The sequence below is a fragment of the Macaca fascicularis genome, chromosome 12 (genome assembly GCF_037993035.2).
Source record: "Macaca fascicularis isolate 582-1 chromosome 12, T2T-MFA8v1.1".
Classification (NCBI taxonomy): Eukaryota; Metazoa; Chordata; class Mammalia; order Primates; family Cercopithecidae; genus Macaca; species Macaca fascicularis.
This window is the reverse complement of record NC_088386.1, coordinates 128,936,163-128,954,339: the sequence shown is the minus strand read 5'-3', so window position 1 is coordinate 128,954,339 and position 18,177 is coordinate 128,936,163. Positions and strand designations below refer to the sequence as shown.

General features: G+C 47.6%; 1 protein-coding gene across 1 annotated transcript in view; it reads left to right on the top strand.

Moving 5' to 3' along the window:
• The first annotated feature begins 9,563 nt into the window (after nucleotides 1-9,563).
• Nucleotides 9,564-18,177, top strand: part of NGEF (neuronal guanine nucleotide exchange factor) — a 136,585-nt gene continuing 127,971 nt past the window's right edge. Inside the window, exon 1 of the mRNA XM_005574642.4 lies at nucleotides 9,564-9,705. The gene's annotated coding sequence lies outside the window, so the exon portion shown is untranslated. The remainder of the gene's footprint in view (nucleotides 9,706-18,177) is intronic.

The following is an 18,177-nucleotide window of genomic DNA, read 5'->3' as shown; positions in this document are numbered from 1 at the left end:
GGTTGGCTGCTCGGCTCCCAGTGGTTCCCATGGCTCAGAGCCAAGTGTGCCCCTCTTTTCCTGGAAGCTCAGCTCTCCCTGACTGCCCCCAGGTCAGAGGGACCTCCTGGATGGCCTTTTCTGGGTCCTCTTGCTCCGGTTCTGGTCCACCCTCTCCCCAGTTCTGAGACAGATTTTGACTTTGGAATTTTCAAAAGTCCCTCCCAAAGGCCAGCCCATATTGGCGGTCCTCAGCAAACCCAGACTGCCCAGCCAGACTCACACCCCACAGGAGGTCAGGGAATCACCTTAACATTGATGCCTTTAGATACAGCCATAGAAGAGGTATTTTCTAAAGATGGGTGAAGTGTAAGGGACTAGGCGGGCATGGTGGCTCACACCTGTAATCCCAGAATTTGGGAGGCTGAGGCAGGTGAATCACTTGAGATCAGGAGTTTGAGACCAACCTGGCCAACACGGTGAAACCCCACCTCTACTAAAAACACAAATATTAGCCAGGTGTGGCAGCACCCACCCGTAGTCCCAGCTACTCAGGAGGCTGAGGCATGATAATCGCTTGAACCCAGGAGGCAGAGGTTGCAGTGAGCGGAGATCATGCCACTGTACTCAGCCTGGCGAGACCCTGTCTCACAAATCAAAAATAAGAAATAAATAACTAAATAAAAGTCATTATTTTAAAAATACTGGTGAGTAATATAATGAAAGCCTTTAAAATGTGGTTTAAGGGAGCTCATTAACTCTAACCTGGCCCGGTCACTTAGTGAGAACACATGATTTCAAAAGGACCTGAAGAACTTGTACAAAGAAGCTTGATTAGGCATGCAAATTTAATGTATATTTGACTCCCAAGGATCAACTGTTTGAGTGTTCAAACGTATCCACTGAACACACCCTGTGTAGCCAGCACTATGCTGACCGGGGAGGAGCAGGAGAGTAAGATCCTGGGCCAAGTCCCAGAGCTCCAAGTGCTACTATTTACACGGCAGGGAAGACCAACACGCAAGAAACAGAGGCCAGTGAGGGCAGGTGTGGGGTGGACTGTAACAGTGACAGTAGGAAGTGGTGAGAACAGGTGCAGTCAGTAAGACTTCCTGGAGGAAGAGGTAAGACCTGGGCTAGACCAGGAAGAAAAGTAAAATGTAAGAAGCAGAGGAGAACATTTCAGTGGAGAGCACAGGGCCCAGCACGCAGTGGGTGCTCCACTGGATTCTGAAGAAGGGAAGGGAGAGGTGTGGAGAAAAATCCCTGTGGTCAGGGGACAGTGCCTGTCTTGCCAGGATCATCATTACTTTAATCTGTTTTCTTTTTGATGGCTTTTATGATTTTTTATTTCTCTTTGATGTTCTGCAGTTCCACTATGGCTTGTTCAGGTGTGAATTCGCTTTCATTCACCCAGCCTGGAACTCAGTGTGGTTTTTCAACCCAGAACTCAAGTCTTTCCCCAAACCTTGAAAAATCCTCAGTCATTATTTCTTTGAATGTAACCTCTCCTACTTGAGTTTTTAAAAATTTATTCTGTAGATTTTGTTTTTGCCTCTTTCATATTTTCCATCTGTTTACCTGCTGGTACTTCATTCTGGGTGATTTTCTCAGATATCTCTTCCAAATCACTAAATCTCATTAAATCTAAAGTCATCTCTATTTAAGATTTTATATATATATATATATTTGAAATGGGGTCTCACTCTGTCACTCAGGCTGGAGTGCAGTGGCGCAATCGTGGCTCACTGCAACCTCCGCCTCCTGGGTTCAAGGGATTCTCCTGCCTCAGACTCCCAAGTAGCTGGGATTACAGGCACCCGCCACCACGCCCAGGTAATTTTTTTATATTTTTAGTAGAGACAGGGTTTCACCATGTTGGCCAGGCTGGTTTTGAACTCCTGACTTCAAGTGATCCATCTGCCTTGGCCTCCAAAAGTGCTAGGATTACAGGCACAAGCCACTGCACCTGGCCTAAATCAATATTTTTTATTTCTACAACTTCTGCTTTAAAAAATAATAATTTTCTTTTCTTATTTGATAGATTGTATTCCTTTATCTCATTAAGCACTTTAAATGTATTTATTTCTAAGAGTTTTGCATATATTAATTTATTTAATTCTAACAGCAACTTTATGAAACAGGTGCTGTTTATCACCCCAGTTTTGCAAAGCAGAAAATGAAGCAAAACGTGATTATGTAACTATTCCAACATCACACAACCAGTGATTTGTTGATTGGGATTTAAAAGCAGAAACAAAGGCATTTGAGCTGTTATGGGCTAAATCGTATAATCTCAAAATTCATACTTTGAAATCTTCACCCCCAGTACTTCAGAATGTGACTGTATTTGAGGATAGGGCCTTTATTTATTTATTTATTTATTTATTTATTTATTTAGAGATAGAGTCTCACTCTGTTGGGTAGGCTGGAGTGCAATGACACAATCTTGGCTCACTGCAACCTCCACCTCCTGGGTTCAAGCAATTCCCCAGCTTCAACCTCCTGAGTAGCTGGGATTACAGATGTGTGCCACCACATCCGGCTAATTTTGTATTTTTAGTAGAGACAGGGTTTCATCATATTGGTCAGGCTGGTCTCGAACTCTTGACGTCAGGTGATCCACCTGCCTTAGCCTTCCAAAGTGCTGGGATTACAGGCGTGAGGCACTGCACCTGGCCAATGAGGCTTTAAAGAAGTAATTAAAGTAAATGCGGTCATATGGGTAGGCCCTAATGCAATAAGATTGGTGTCCTTATAAGAAGAGAAAATTAGGACACAAACACGTGTGCACAGACAGAGGAAAGACAAGACACAGAGAGAAGGCCACCTTGTGCAAGCCAAGGAGAGAGGTCTCTGAAAAACAAATCTGCTGACACCTTGGTCTTGAACTTCCAGCCTCCAGAACTGTGAGAAATTTGTGTTGCTTAAGCCTCTCAGTCGGTGGTAATTTTTGTTATAGCAGTCCTAGCAAACAAATATACTTACCTTCTTCACACACAAACATTTCTAACCTTTTCCTCCATCCAGGGTCAAGTACTTATGAATGCCAAGTTTGCTAAGACTTGTTATCATCTGACTGAGGTCGGGAGAGACTTAACTGTTGCACTTTGAAATCCCAAGAAGGTAATTATGTCACACACCCACTTCTGATATGAAACACATACTTAGTTTTTAAAGTCTTTTTTTACATTATTCTATTGTTTCTATTTTCTCATGTGTCAACTCTCCCATTTTTGTGGGATTTTGTTGGACTTTCTCAAATGTTTTATAACTTGTTATTATCATGTTTAATAATGTATGCTTTTCATACTGGTCTTCCTTAAAACCAATATGTTTTATAATTTCTGCCTATGAGCTCATCTTATATGGAAATTATCCTTTCAGAGTGATGGTGGAATTGTTCCTGCCAGTGCCCCAGATTGTAGAGACCTCCCCCTAGTTGCCTCTACATAAGGCTTAAGAGGTCACAAATTCTCAAATTTTTTTCTCTGTTTCCATCTTGAGATTTTTGTACATCATGAGTGGCTAAAAGTTAGATCCCATGTGTGGATCCATCTTGTTCTCCACTTTCTTGTGGGTAATTCTATTTCTATCCATGACCTGGGACTTTTTTTTACTTCTGATCTATAATCAACCTCTTCAAGCTTCCTGCTGTGTTCAAGTTCAGAGGCTTTGATTCTTGTTTCCCCATAACCATTAATTTATAACAAACACCATAAGGAATGTATGCTACATTCCCTAAAGTACTCAGCTCACCAAGGTAAATATAGAATTATTTCTTCATTTGTGGCACCTGAACATGTACCTTTCTTGTTTTCAATTGAATTGTATATTTATATTACAAAAAATATATATCCAGCATTACTGTATATTCCAGAAAATTTATAGAATCTTGGGAAAGCTATTTAACCCCTTTAGATCTGGCTTCCTCATACTAAGACTGTAGGGATGGTTAAACATGTTAATCCTTATAAAACACTTAGAGCAGTGCCTGGTTCACAAGTGCTCAGTAGCTGTTTTGATAAGTATTCCTGCTTCTGTTCAGTTCTTTTTCTTAACCAGGCCTGGTCCATCATCTTTATATAGTTAATTTTTACTTTTTAAAATAATCAAAACAATAACAATTAAAACATCTAGATTCTTCTCCTCTTCCCACCCCTTAAAGCAAACTTAACATGAGAAGGTATTTTATCATCTTAAAAAAAAACCTTATAATGAATTAAACTCATTATATTAATTATTCAATTCCTACCAATGCAAAATTGTGAAAATCCATTTGAAACAATTGGATTATGACTATTAAGCTCATTAATGATCTACCAAAATTATCACTCTGAAAAGCATCACAAAAGTTTCAGGTCAAGGACACTGCAGGCCCTGAAAAGGATTTCTCAGTACCATCCCAGAATATTTCTATAGCACAACAGCCAACAGCCATTAAAAACAGTGAAGAACTTCAAAGTGTGCTAAATTGGGAAACCACCAAAACAGTAATACAGAACAGAACATACATGTTGAGATCCTGCCTAAGTAAAACAAAGGATATAGGGGTGTGTGTGTGTGTGTGTGTGTGTGTGTGTGTGTGTGTGTGTGTACGTGAACAGACACACAAGGGAGAGAGAGAGAGAGGGAGAGAGAGGCAGGGAGGTAGAGATTACATATAGATAGAACATTTCTGGAAGAACACTCATATAACTGTTAACATAGGTTATATAAAATGTTTTTGAGCAAGAAAGTGACAAGATCAGATCTGTGTCAGCAGATTCACATGGATACTGAGTGGGATGGGGTGCTGAGGGCTGGAAGCAATTGGGAGAGACTGAAGCCAAGAGACCCATTTAAAGGACATTGCAATTGTTGGGTAGGAGTTGATGGGGGCCTGTTCTGAGGCAGTGAGATGGAGCAAAGGACAAAAAAGGAAATTAGATTCACTTTAGAAAGCCACCCAATTGTAGCCCCAGGGCCTAGCACAGTACCTACTGGTATTAGGTGCTCAATAGGAAAGAAATGATCTCCTTTGTGAAAGACTTATAATTTTAATTTTCAAAGTCATCCCACTGGGCACCTGAATATGACAACCCCACTGCCCCCTTCACCCTCTTCTCACGAGTTCATTCCCTCAGCCCTGGGCCTGGGGAGCTAGGGTAGGGGGACAGGTCCACAGGCTGGTGAGTCCAAGGCTCAGGCCTCCACCTGTGCCCCTTGCTAACCTTGCCCCCCCAGGAGGTCCCTGCTCCACTCCCATGGCCCCACTCAGATCTAATCCTATACACACACACACATACACACACACACACACACACACACACACACACACACCAGCTACCAACACTTACATTTAGGAATTGCTTAAAATATGTTTTTTGTTTTTTTGTTTTTTTAATAAGTGGAACGATGGAAAAGAGTGAGCAGAAGGATGAGGGTCTCATAAGTGTGGCATCTGACAATGGGTTGCAGGAAACAGCCGACGTTCCCAGAAGACAGAGCACTTAGTGGACACCTCTCCAACCTTGGCATGCAGGAAGGCTCTGCTGAGAGGCTTTGGTGGCAAGGGACAGAGAGGGGAAAGAGGGAGTTAATGCACTTACTCTAATATCTCTTGAACCTAATGTGGGATCTGGCTTATGGTGTCCTGCTCAAATGTTTGTCGAATGAAGGAAAGGGTGGATAAATGGGTGGATGACTGGGTGGATGGCTGGATGGATAGATGGGTAAATGGATGGGTGAATGGGTGGATGGGTGGGTGGGTGGATGAGTAGATGGATGGGTAGATGGATGGGTGGATGACTGGGTAGATGAATGGATAAGTAGATGGTTGGGTGGATGGATGGGTGGATGGATGGACGGATGGATGGTAGGTGGATGGATGGATGGATGGATGGTAGGTGGATGGATGGATGGATAGGTGGATGGATGGTGGATGAACAGATGGATTGGTGGATGGATGGTGGATGAACAGATGGGTGGATAGATGCATAGTGGATGGATGGATGGATGGTAGGTGGATGGATGGATGGATGGATGGATGAATGGGTAGGTGGATGGGTGGATGAGTAGATGGATGAGTAGATGGATGGGTGGATGAGTGGGTGGATGAATGGATGAGTAGATGGTTGGGTGGATGGATGGTGGGTGGATTGATGGATGGGTGGGTGGGTGGATGGGTGGATGGATGGTAGGTGGATTGATGGATGGATGGGTAGATGGATTGATGGTGGATGAATGGATGGGTGGATAGATGGATAGTGGATGGATGGATGATGGATGGATGGATGGGTGAATAGACGGATGGGTGGATGGGTGGATGGATGGGTGGGTGGATGGATGGATGAATAGATGGTTGGTGGATGGATGAATAGTGGATGGATGGATGGGTGGATGGGTGGATGGATGGGTGGATAGATGGATGGGTGGATGGATGGATGAATGAATGGGTAGGTGGATGGGTGGATGAGTCAATGGATGGGTAGATGGATGGGTGGATGAGTGGGTGGATGAATGGATGAGTAGATGGTTGTGTGGATGGATGAATGGATAGGTGGATGGGTGGATGAATAGATGGATGGGTAGATGGATAGGTGGATGGACGGATGGGTGGGTGGATGGGTGGATGGATGGATGGATGGTGGATGGATGGATGGATGGATGGATGGATGGGTAGATGGATGGATGGTGGATGAATGGATGGGTGGATAGATGGATGGGTGGATGGGTGGATGGATGGGTGGGTGGATTGATGGATGGATGGATGGATAGATGGTTGGTGGATGGATGGATGGTGGATGGATGTATGGGTGGATAGATGGATGGGTGGATGGGTGGATGGATAGGTGGGTGGATTGATGGATGGATGGATGGATAGATGGTTGGTGGATGGATGGATGGTAGATGGATGGATGGGTGGACAGATGGATGGGTGGATGGGTGGATGGATGGGTGGATGAATGAATGGGTGGGTGGATGGGTGGATGAGTAGATGGATGGGTAGATGGATGGATGGGTGGATGGATGGATGGATGGATGGATGGATGGATGGATGGAGGGATGGATGGATGGTAGGTGGATGGATGGATGGGTGGGTGGATGGATGGATGGATGGATGGTAGATGGATGGATGGATGGATGGATGGATGGATGGATGGATGGAAGTGTGGATGGATGGATGGGTGGGTGGATGATGGATGGATGGATGGATGGATGGATGGACAGGTGGATGGTGGATGATGGATGGATGGATGAGTGGATGGTGGATGGATGGATGGATGAATGGATGGATGGATGGATGGATGGATGGATAGATGGTGGGTGGATGGATGGATATGTGGATAGATGGATGGGTGGATAGGTGGATGGATGGATGGGTGGATAGGTGGATGGATGTAAGGATGGATGGGTGGGTGGGTGGGTGAGAGAATGGATGGGTGGATAGATGGGTGGATGGATGGCTGGATAGATGGATGGGTGGATGGATGAATGGGTGAGTGGATGGGTGGATGAGTAGATGGATGGGTAAATGGATGAGTGGATGAGTGGGTGGATGAATGGATGAGTAGATGGTTGGGTGGATGGATGGGTGGATGGATGGATGGGTGGATGGATGGATGGATGGGTGGATGGGTGGATGGATGGGTGGATGATGGATGGATGGGTGGGTGGATGGATGGATGGATGGGTGGATGGGTGGATGATGAATGGATGGATGGATGGGTAGATGGTGGATGGATGGATGGATGGAGGGATGGATGGATGGATGGATGGATGGATGGATGGGTGGATGATGGATGGATGGGTGGATGATGGATGGATGGGTGGATGGGTGGATGATGAATGGATGGATGGATGGGTGGGTGGGTGGATGGGTGAGAGAATGGATGAGAGACTACTTCAGTCTGGCTTTCAGGGACAAAATGAAACCCATGTTTTGTGGCAATCAGATGGTTGTGGGAACTTTCAAAGATGACCCTCAGGGATCCCCACCCCTGGTATTGTGCCCTGTGTCATCCCCTACCTTTGAGTGCAGGCTGTGCCTGGTGACTTCCTTCTAACAGCCTGATGATCTCCTTCTAATGAGTAGAATATGCCAGAAGTGATGGAATATCACACACTTAAGTATATTACAAAAGACTGACCTCCCTCTTCCCAGACTCTCTCCATAGCCCTCTCTGGGTAGATGGATGGGTGGATGGATGGGTGGATGTCAGCCACAGCTGACAGCTGAGAGGGACTGAGACCTTCATCCTACAGCCTTAAGGAACTGAATCCTGTCAACACCAGCAGCTTGGAAGTGGATCCCCGCTAGTGGAGCCATGAGATGAGACCTCAGGCCCTCCAACAGTTGGATGGCAACCTGTGAGAAACCCTGAGCAGAGAACCCAGCCAAGCAGTGCCCAGACTTCTAGCCACAGAAACTGAAATTACAAATGAGTGTTGTAGCCGGGCGCGGTGGCTCAAGCCTGTAATCCCAGCACTTTGGGAGGCTGAGACGGGCGGATCACAAGGTCAGGAGATCGAGACCATCCTGGCTAACACGGTGAAACCCCGTCTCTACTAAAAAATACAAAAAACTAGCCGGGCGAGGTGGTGGGCGCCTGTGGTCCCAGCTACTTGGGAGGCTGAGGCAGGAGAATGGCGTAAACCCGGGAGGCGGAGCTTGCAGTGAGCTGAGATCCGGCCACTGCACTCCAGCCTGGGCGACAGAGCCAGACTCAGTCTCAAAAAAAAAAAAAAAAAAAAAAAAAAAACAAATGAGTGTTGTTTCAAGCCACACACTTTGAGTTAATTTGTTACCAGAACAGATAGCTAAAACAAATGCTGATTTGAGTTGTATATAAAGATGGACATTGTAGCAATTAAACTTGGCAAATGATGGTAGTGGTTTTGATACTAGTTGGCTTGGGTTTGAATCCTGGATCCCTAGCTTACTAGCTGTGGGGCTTTGAGCAAGATGATCAATTTCTTGAGCCTCTGTTTCTGCATCTTTAAAATAGGCATAATTCTCTGGTCATAGTGACAATGCAAGGATTACATAAGAGATTATGTAATGTACTTAGCTCAGGGCCTGTCATGTAGTAAGCACTGAATAAAAGGAAGCTATTAGCAGTAATAATAATAATAATGGAGCAAGATGTCTTACAAAGCAGTGAGTGTTCCATGCCTGGAAGTGATCAAGTTAAGGCCAGATGGCCATGGCAGGAAATGACTAGAACCCTGGCGGACCCCAAAGCCTTTCCCAAATCTCAGATTTGAGGGCTGTGCAGCTGGCCTGGCCAACGCTTGAGGTTGGTGGGCCAGGTGTGCCACGGGCCCCTCTTGGTGTGACAATCAGAATTACCTAGCTCTGGATGGGCGGCGGGTATTCCAGCCATGCCCAGCCTTCCCCTCAGATAGCCCTTCCCTCCTGCACCACTTTTGTGTCAGGTGTGTGGCTGCCACCCTGGCTCAGCCCATGGGGCCCAGGAAGGTAAACACCCAGCCGGGAAGTGATTGTTACGGGCTCGTGGCCAGCTATGGGCCGAGGCAGGTCTGAAGGTCAGAAATGCTTCCCAGTGAGGCTTTTCCAGGAAAGGACAAAGTTTTTGACTGTGGGCTGTCTGGGACAGAATGGAGCGCCTGTGGATTTAGCCGGGGACACACCAGCCTGCTCGCAGGTGCCTGGACACGACAGGGGACGAAAGAGGAACACCCTCTGAGGAAGCCCAACCGCTGTGAGCTCCTCACTGGCAGGTGAGAGAATGGTTTTGGTATTTTTTTAAAAAATAAAATGAGATAAAACAGGAGATGGAACAGAGGTTACTGCTAGGACAGTTAGGAGAGGAGATCGCCACCCATCCGTTCATTGAGAGGAGCCTCCAAGAGAAACAGCAGCCCCAGATTTCACCCGAGGGATCCTGTCTGGTCTCGGCTTTAGCACTGCCCCTCCTGGCGCTCCGTTTCACCATCTGGGAATCAGGGTAAGGACTCCTTCCCGGCCCTCTTCCATTATGGCTGTGGGGCAAGTGAGATCAAAAACAGGAATGGCTGCATAATTGCAGGGCCCTATGCAATATAAAAATGCAGGGCCCCATGCAATATAAAAATGCAGGGCCCTTGTTAAAATAGTAAGACTTTCAAAAGGACAACAGCATTAAAGCAAGCCAGGGCACCTTCTAAGAACAGGGCCCTGTGACTGCACAGGCCCCACACCCCCGACGCCAGTCCTGATAATAAGCGTATATGTAAACGGAAGTGCCCTGATTCCTGTGGGCCATGGCTCAAATCTCAGGGTCAGGAAGTGCACTTGGGAGACAGAAGTCATAGCCGTGAAGTGACAGCCCACTGCGCTTTAGCTCCTCCAGCACTGGCCCCTCCTGCTCAGGGGCCCCTTTCAGAAAGACAGAAGGCCCTACCCCTCAGAACCTTCCCGATCTGTGCACCTGGCTGGCCTCAAGCCACAGCACAGTGTGACTGAAATGTGTGGGGACACAGTTTTCTTGGATGTGAAGGTGGTAGGTTCTTATTGTCTATCTTGATTTAAAATTTGGGACAGTCACACAGTCTCTGGCTGCATAGAAGTGGGACTTGTGATTCCTGTGCTTGTGACAGCTCTGCTGGCTATGTTCCATTGATTATCAATGTATTTCTGCTTTTTGGGAAAATCCTTAATGCAATAAGGCCACTGGTGGGAATGCTCTGGCGGGAACACTTGCCATGTGTCTTTGTCCTCCCCGCCCCTTCTCTCTCTCTCTCTCTCTCCCCCCTTCCCACCCCCCGCCCCTCTTTCTCTCTTTTTCCACTTAGGCTTCCCCTTTGCCTGTGTCTCAGGATGCCCCTTGGCACTGCTTAGCTTTGAGGAAGCAGAAGCCAGGGTCCCCTTAGGGGTCAAGCTTCTGGTCCATGAAGGGAGACCACAGACCACCTCCCTCCACCACACTCTCCTCCCACATCCCTTTCTGGAACCCAAATTGTCATGGAACCCCTCCCAGGGAGGGATCCCCACAGGAAAGCCAGGGGTTGATACCAATGACCGTGTGAGTAACGTTCCACAGCTTTCCGCCCCAGTAGGGCTGGGGACACAAATGAGGCTGGAGACGGGGAAGATAAATTGCTTTAAGAAGAGCTGATGCATGCCTATAGCCTCAGCCACTCAGGAGGCAGAGGCAGGAGGGCCGCTTGAGCCCAGAAGTTCAAGACTGCAGTGAGCTATGATCATGTCACTGCATTCCAACCTGGGCAATCTGGCTAGACTGTCTCTGTTCCTTTTTTTTTTTTTTTTTCATTGCTTTAAGAACTTCTCTTGGCCTGTGGGAGACCCGAAGCTTGTACCAGTAACAAAATAGCCCATAAGTTGTGGGGCCACCCAGAGCCTCTCAGAGGAGACCAAATCTAACCACCCAAGCCTGCTGGCTCTCCCGGGGCACAGAAGACACCAGCACCAAGTCAGACATCCCATCTCCCAAGATGATGTCCCTTCCCCATCTGCATGGGCCCATTGCCTCCCGAGTAAGCAGTCAGCTCTGACGCTCTGAACTCACCCCCCAGCATGACCCCAGTGACAAAAATTCCTTTATTCCTTCACAGATAATTGCTGTGCACCATGTATGTGTGAGGCTTTGAAGTGGGGCTGGGACACAGATGGGAAAATGGTGGCCCTCAGGCTAGTGGAGATGAAGCAATGCTGTGTCCCACACCCCTGAGTCCAGGCTCGAAGCCCCACTCCATGAAATGAGCACAACACCCCTCTCACCCCAACAACGGTGATAGGATCCTGAGGCTGAGAGGTGCCATGGCCCGGCTAAGCACGGGGTTCCATCTCTGAGCCTGGATGGACTGCCTCTTTTCAGACCCCCCTTATCCCCGCCCCTAAGCCCCTCTGCCACCACGATGGCGTCTTCAGGAGGCTGCTGGGCCTCGGGAAAAATTCCTTCCCTTGGCCTGGGACCACGTCTCCCCACCTTGGGAGAGGTCGGACCAGGGGGTGCAATTCTGCCTCCAGACTGCAGGACCCACCCCAGGAGGCTGAGGCCTTCAGCCCTACTCCTCCTCCCTTTGCTTGGCAGCCGTCCTAGAGGCCAGCGCCCTGGGAGACCACACAGGGTCTGAGCACGGAGGAGGGGCCGTTTGCTGGAGCTCCCTCTGTGGGCTGCTTTTGGGAAACTAGCTCAGGTGGTTGATTAAGGACCTGGGAGCCTGGGTGAGGCCATCTCTCAATCTTTCTGTCTCAACTCACTTTGCCTGTGGACAAGGAAAAAAAAATCACATGTTCAAATGAGGAAGATGGGCACCGTCAAAGGGATGGATGATCATCAAGGCCTGCATGGAGGAGGTGGCCTCTGAGCTGGGCATCATTCAACAATCTTCCATCCCTTATTAATGATTTTCCAGGAGAGGGAGAAGAACTGGGGGTGTGGTTTGATGTATTATAAAGCAAGACTCTGTACCTTGAAAATAAGGTAGTAATTTTTTTCACACTCGCTCGAATTGAATGCTGCAAGTTCTTTAAATAGCATACATTCACAGATAGCACATTCCAGGTGAAGAAACCGCAGGGTTTTAGCAAGAGGGAGGAAATCCTGCAGGTGAGGTGCGGGCCCAGTGGAGGCAGAGACAAGACAGGCATGAGATCTGTTTAAAAGATGCCGGCCAGGCATGCTGGCTCACACCTGTAATCTCAGCACTTTGGGAGGCTGAGGCAGGTGGATTATCTGAGGTCAGGAGTTCAAGACCAGTCTGGTCAACATAGTGAAACTCCATCTGTGCTAAAAATACAAAAATTGGCGTGGAGGTGGGCCCCTGTAATCCCAAGTACTCGGGAGGCTGAGGCAGGAGAATCACTTGAACCCGGGAGGCAGAGGTTGCAGTGAGCCAAGATCATGCCATTGCACTACAGGCTAGGCGACAAGAGCAAGACTCTAACTCAAAAAAAAAAAAAAAAAAAGAGAGAGAGAGACAGGACAGGTGGAGCAGAGGGAAGGTGGAGGGGATGGCCCAACCCAAGATGCCAGGACCCCAGAAGTCCACAGAGATGAGAGTGAGGGTCTGGGTGGCCAACATGTCCCACGGGAAATTCATCCCTCATTTCTGCACCCTGCACCTGCTGGCTGTGCCTCAGTTGCCTTCACTTTGGGCTGCAGCTTCATGCACCAGTACCATGTCTCCCACAACTAGAAGCTCTGATTGCCAATCATCCAGGAGTTTTACTTTTTTTTTTTCTGTAGAGATGTGGTCTCACCATCTTGCCCAGGCTCATCCCAAACTCTTACGCTCCAGCAGTCCTCCCACCTCAGCCTCCCAAAGTGCTGGGATTAGAAGGGTGAGCCACTGCACCTGGCACTAAGTTGCCAATGAGTTTTAAAATGGGTATATGAACTGGGTGCAGTGGTGTGTCCTGTAGTCCCAGCTACTCTGGAGGCTGAGGTGGGAGGATCACAAATTCAGATCCAGCCTGGGCAAAGTAGCAAGACCCCCATCTCTAAAAATAAATAAATAAAAAGGACCTTTTGGCAGCAACATGGATAGAAGTAGAGGCCATTATGTCAAATGAGATAAACCAAACATCAAAAGACAAATATCTCGTGTTCTCACTCATATGTGGGAGCTAAAAATGTGAAGTGGGTGTCATGATGACAGAGAGTAGATTGGTGGTTACTGGAGGCCAGCAAGTGGAGCAGGAATGCAGGGATGAAGGAGTGATAAAGGATATAAAGATACTTATTATCACTGAACTGCACACTTAAAAATGATGAAGCTGGACTGGGTGTGGTGGCTTATACCTGTCATCCTAGCATTTTGGGAGGCCAAGGAGGGCAGATCACTTGAGACCAGGAGTTCAAGACCAGTCTGGCCAACATGGCAAAACCCCGTCTCTACTAAACATACAAAAATTAACTAGGCATGGTGGCGCCTGTAATCCCAGCTACATGGGAGGCTGAGGCAGGAGAATTGCTCTAACCGAGGAGGCGGAGGTTGCAGCGAGCCGAGATCAAACCACTGCACCAAGCTGGGCCACAGAGTGAGACTCTATCTCAAAAAAAAAAAAAAAAAAAAAAAAGATGCAGATGGTAAAGTTTTTTTAAAAAAGGAAACAGAAATATCTATTGAAAAACTAAAAAGAAACAGAGGTGCCAATTCATTATCTTTTTTTTTTTTTTTTTTTGAGACGGAGTCTTGCTCTGTCGCCCAGGCTGGAGTGCAGTGGCCGGATCTCAGCTCACTGCAAGCTCTGCCTTCCGGGTTCACGCCATTCTCCTGCCTCAGCCTCCCGAGTAGCTGGGACTACAGGCGCCCACCACCTCGCCCGGCTAATTTTTTGTATTTTTTAGTAGAGACGGGTTTCACCGTGTTAGCCACGATGGTCTCGATCTCCTGACCTCGTGATCCGCCCGTCTCGGCCTCCCAAAGTGCTGGGATTACAGGCTTGAGCCACCGCGCCCGGCCCAATTCATTATTATTTAATGAGTATGTTTCCTACCAGAGACAAATCCTTCAAAATATAAGCTCTCCAGAAAGGCAAGCAACTTGAACAGTGCCTTTCAAGGGACGAGAGAACCTTGGGAACCCCAGGGGCAGCAACAGGGGATAAGGAAGGCAAGCTGGGCCTCAGGCCCTTGACCCCTAGGTCCCACCCCAAAGTGGCCAGGTTCAGTCCCAAGGTACTGACTTGGGGAATGTTGCTCTATCTGATGTACAAGTTAGTGCGACCTGCTTGTATCGGTCTTTCAGGCTACATGACAGTGAACTCCATGAAGGCCAGATCCCTGGAGAGTACCTCATGCAGCCGGTCAACAAGCAATTTGGTGGGTGCAGTTGCTCTCTGGGCCCAAAGTGAAAAGATGGCAAAGCTCCCTGCTCCTCTCCCAAGCTCTCCACCATCACTTCAGGCCCCCGAAGCTGCCTCCACACCCTTTACCACAACCCACATAAGCAGATTAAGAAAACTCAATTTCCTACTCTCAGCCGATATACTCAGCATTGCTGAGCCAGAATAGATTCCCATTAAATCCCACCAACGGGCTGAAAATTTTCCAAGTATTTGAAGTTTTTAGAACCCTCGCATATGGGCTTTAGTTTTCAAGATGCTCTCAAGTCAAAAATCTGCTCATGAGAGTGAGGACAAAGATCAAGACAGTTTTGCTCTCATTGGAGTGAGAAAAACATGCCTCGGTGGATTCTTGAGCGTTGGAGGAAAGCCTTCCTTTCTGCCAAGTTCCTTTTTAGGAAATTAGCTTTGGACTTTAAAATGATTTTAAAGTTGTTTCTGGATTGAAAAGGGCATCTGGCACCTGGACAACTTTTCCTAGTGCCTGAGATATCAGAGCAGTCACTTGCAACTTTCTACAGTTTTCTGGCCTCTTTGGAACCATTCCTAAATCAAGAGCAGAGTCATTCGCCACTGGCCACCTTGGGTTCCAAGTCGAGGGTAAGAAATGGAGCTCAGGGTCATAACGAAGCCATTTGGATGCTCAATCTAAAATCAACAGGCTCATCTAAGCTGTGTTTGGGAAAACATTATTACAGCTGATTTGTGTATTCATTGGAGAAATGTCACAGAAATTGCCAAAATTAAGTAGCATGCATAGACAGCCAGCATCTTCTCATGTGAGCAGTGCTGGGGTCCTGCCAGGTTAAAGCCCCCGATGTGCATCCTCCTCCCTTTCTCAGCCTTCACTAGGTACCAGTTTGCGCCTCTCTTCCCTGTGAGCTGTCCCCACTGGAGACCCATGACCAGCCTGAGCAGGGCTCAGACACAGAGTTACCTGGCGGCTACCTGGCGGGCCAAGGGATTCTTCCTAGAAACCTAGGCTGGGCCATTATCTACCTTTGCTCCCGCTCCAAGTTCTCTGGGAGATTTGGAGGCTGTAGAGGCTTCTGCGCTGGTGACAGATAAGTTTGAATGGCATCATCAAAAGAAGGAGTCACCTCCAAGTAGCTGAGACCACAGATGTGTGCCATCAGGCCCGGCTAATTTTTGTATTTTTTGTAGAAATGGGGTTTCATCTTGTTGACCAGGCTGGTCTCGAACTCCTGGGCTCAAGTGATCAGCCCACCTCAGGCCCTAAAGTGCTGGGATTACAAGTGTGAGCTACCACACCTGGCCCAACGTGTTTTAAATTAAAGGTGGTGAGAAACAGTTTAGAAATCATGCTCTTAAGCACTTTGCTGGAGCTGGGCTGCCTGGGTTTGAATCCTGCCTCCATCACCTGCTAGCTGTGTGACCTAGGATGAGCCGGTTAACCTCTCTGACTCACCATGCTCCCTGTCCTCCTCTGTAAAAGTGAAAGAAATAGGACAAGGACAGTAAAGATCATGCAGGATCGCCATGAGTGTTCAATGAGATGGTGCATAGAACGCTCTTGGCCCTTGCAAAATTATAGCTATTATTATCCTGATATGCCATGAGAAAGAAAATGGATCACTTTTTCCAATGCAAAAGTTAACTTTCAGCAGCACTTATCTGTGAATTTATCAGTGCACATAGTTAGAGGATTGAGCACTAAACAGGAATGTGTACACAAGAACCCTCAAATATAAAGAGAATTGGCTGTCTGGGAAGATTTCACCAAACCGGCTCCACGTGCTCTGTGCTTGGCTAAGTTGGAGGTGACTCCTTCTTTTGATGATGCCATTCAAGCTTACCTGTCATCAGCCCAGAAGCCTCTACAGCCCCCAAATCTCCCTTGAGGTGCCAGCACATTAGACCCAATGATGACTTCCCTCCAGTGAACAATATTGCTTGAGAAGTGAAGGCATTTTTTTCCAGCAAAACCCTGATGCTCCAATTTTTTCAAAAACTGGCTTGGTAAATGCTGGTGTGGAAAGAGTTTTGGGGAACGCAATAATGGTGAACCCCACAGAGCTAGAGCTCCATCAGTAAGAAGGGTGTGTTAGCTTTCAATTGCTGCTGTCAAAAATTACCACAAACCGTGGCTTAAAACAATGCAGGCCAGGCACAGCGGCTCACGCCTGTAATCCCAGATTTTGGGAGGTCAAGGTGGGTGGATCACTTGAGGTCACCAGTTAGAGACCAGCCTGACCAACACTGCAAAACCCCGTCACTACAAAAAATACAAAAATTAGCCAGATGTGGTGGTGAGCACCTGTAATTCCAGCTACTTGGGAGGCTGAGGCAGGAGAATCACTTGAACCCAGGAGGCAGAGGTTGCAATGGGCTGAGATCGTGCCACTGCACTCCAGCCTGGGCAACAGAGCAAGACTCTGTCTCAAAAAACCAAAACAAAACAACACAAAAAATAATGCAAATCTTACAACTCTAGAAGACAAGAAGCCCAACACGGCTCTCACTGGGCTGAACCTATGGTGCTGGCAGGACTGTTTCCTTCTGAAGGCTCTGGGAGAGGATCTGTTTCTTGCTTTTTCCAGCCTCCAGAGGCTGCCCGTACTCCTTGGCTTGTGGCCTCTTCCTCCATCCTCAAATCCAGCAGCATAGCATCTTCAGACCTCTCTCTGACTCTTCTGCCTTCCTCTTATAAGGAGCCTTGTGAATATACTGCGTCCACCTGGATAGTCTGGGATAATCTCACCATCTCAAGATGCTGAACTTTTTGCCCCAGAAAGTGGCCTGTAAGCTCACGGGCATCCACGCTGGAAGCAGTGGTCCTGCGGGTCAGGAAAGCCTCACCTTCCCAGCTGAGAATCTGGGCAGAAGTGTTTGATAGGGTGGCTGCTTCCTGCTGGTGCTCAGGGCCTGTGTTTTGGGGTTGTAGAGACAGCCCCGAGGGCACTGCTCCCCCACTGCACTCTCCATGTGGGAACACATCTGAGGGGCGGCCCTGCCAGCTCCAGCCCTCCGGATTGTAACCATGGGGCACTCAGAGCCCCATAGCTGCTCAGACTGGGAACTTGCCAGTCAATATCCCAGAAATGGCACATTGGGGGCATCCATGTATTGGTGCTGATTCATGCTAATGGCTGCCTGCAGAATTTGCTGAGGACAACGAGATCCAATCTTATGTTGGAAGGGAAAGTGTGCTGTGATAGATTAGCAATGTCTGTCATGATGAAGGAGAAGAGAAAGGTGGTCCGTGTGTATCTGATCTGCCATTCACACTAGGAAGAGAGTCTTTTTTTTTTTTTTTTTTTTTGGTATAAATATAGGGGGTACGAGTGCAGTTTCATTGCATGAATATGGCACAGTGGCAAAGTCTGGGCTTTTGGTGTAACCATCACCCAAATTTTGTACATTATGTCCATTAAGCAATT